This window comes from Octopus bimaculoides, chromosome 3 (genome assembly GCF_001194135.2).
Source record: "Octopus bimaculoides isolate UCB-OBI-ISO-001 chromosome 3, ASM119413v2, whole genome shotgun sequence".
In the NCBI taxonomy this organism is placed as follows: domain Eukaryota; kingdom Metazoa; phylum Mollusca; class Cephalopoda; order Octopoda; family Octopodidae; genus Octopus; species Octopus bimaculoides.
The window spans coordinates 29,415,673-29,417,619 of NC_068983.1; the positions used below are offsets into that span (position 1 = coordinate 29,415,673).

At 34.8% G+C, this 1,947-nt stretch overlaps 1 protein-coding gene across 1 annotated transcript in view; it reads right to left on the bottom strand.

Moving 5' to 3' along the window:
* Positions 1-1,947, bottom strand: part of LOC106876722 (insulin-like peptide receptor) — a 163,372-nt gene that overhangs the window by 93,815 nt on the left and 67,610 nt on the right. The gene's annotated exons all lie outside the window — the stretch shown is intronic.

Genomic DNA, 1,947 nt, shown 5'->3' on the forward strand with positions numbered 1-1,947 from the left:
AAAATAAATCTTTAATTTTACACATTCAATAGTTAATGTTGCTTATATCAAATTACTGTTATGCTGTTAAGGCTTAAACTAATATTTTTGAATAGGTTTTTAAGAGAACTCTAACAACAGGGAGGGGAGGGTGTTCTCAAATTTCAATGTGAGTGAAATTTTAACTGTGGGCAAAGGGTTCCTCACCCATGCTTTGAATGCTTAACCTGCTAGAAACAGCAGATGACACCCAACCATTAATATATATATATATATATATATATATATACATCTTCTAAAAGCAGGATGGTCAAGACTGAATCATTCAATCATATGTTTGCTTGAGTTACCAGACTTAACTTTGGGCTGAAAACAAAACCCCTAGAGAGGTTATTGTAATAACCCAGGGTTAAAAAAACACACACAAAAACACCTCCACCACCCCATTTCATTGTTCCAAAAATTATAACAGGATAGACTATTTTTAAAGACAAATCAAATTCAACACTTTTATGTCTGCTTTCTTCACACTGCCATAGACATAACATTTAAAGTTGGACACATTCTATGGCTGGATGCCCTTCTTGACATCAACCCTTACAGCTGGATCTTTTGTTTTGGAAACAAATAATATCACTGACAAAGCAGTGCCTTTGAGAAGATATGCAGATACTAATACACACACACACAGTACACAGAAATATGTGTATTGGCTTCCATCAACAAAATTTCACTCACAAGGCATTGGTCAGCTTGAGGCTATAATAGCAGACACTTCACCGGTACAAGGTACCAAGCTGTGGTATTGAAAAGATTAAGTAGACTTTCTAAATCTATGATAATATAACTCTCACATATTTGTTTAAAAGTAAAAAGTAAAGGAGTTCTTTTAAATTTACATAGATTCCACATTCTACTGAACTAGCAAATCTACAGATCTACGATGGAGACATAAAATGAGGGTGGGAAGTTATAACAGCAGTATGTATTGAGAAATGTGTAAATGGACTTGATAGATCACTGGGTGATGTCTTAGACAAATCACATTATTGTTGGTGATACAGCATTGTATTGTAGCTATATGATGTCTTTGCGACTAAGTGACATGTGATGATGATTCACTCCCAAACTGAAATAGGCTCCCAGCTTCTGTATCATGAATGATTATGTGGACCACTCCTAATGAAAGCCAGACACTATATACTGACACACACTTTTTCCAGTTTATTTTTGCTATTAACCGTCCTCGTGACCCCCTTCGTATCTATGATGGGCCACGAACTATACAATGAAAATCCAGAGTTACTCATGGTCGGTGTATTTTTAATAAAAATGTGAAAGTCGTTTATCAATTCAAAAATCGATATCCACAAAATAATCATACTTTCTGATTTTTTAATGCTGAAAACCTTCCTGACGACCATGTTTGTAATCCCCCAAAAATATCTTAACTATTGGTCCTGTCACGAAGAGGGAACAAAGAGATGAACAGATGGACATAATACCCATTATAGTAAGATAGTAAACCTGCTCATCTACGATGGGAAATAAAGGGATAGTATCGCAAACCTAAACCCTTCTAAATTCACGAACTATATGGTGGGGAGGGGAATCCAGAGTTAATCCTAGTTGCCAATTTTAGCAAAAAGAATCAAAGTTGATTTATTAATACAAAACTCAATATCCACTAAATAATCAAATTTTATTACATTTTTTTCACTAAAAACCTTCCTGATTACCTCTTTCGTAACCCTCCAAAACATTATGACCATTGGACAAGCCATTTGACTGTGAAAAGGGAACAGACAGATAGCCATAATGCTCATTATAGTAAGATGACCAACAGTTTAAAGTTTTTGATAGAATTTTTTTATGGTTTAGTTCGAGGAAGAAGGGCAACTGTAGAGCAAAAGGAAGTTCTCACTATCCTTAGATTAGTCCTAACTACTTGCAATACAAAGACACCAT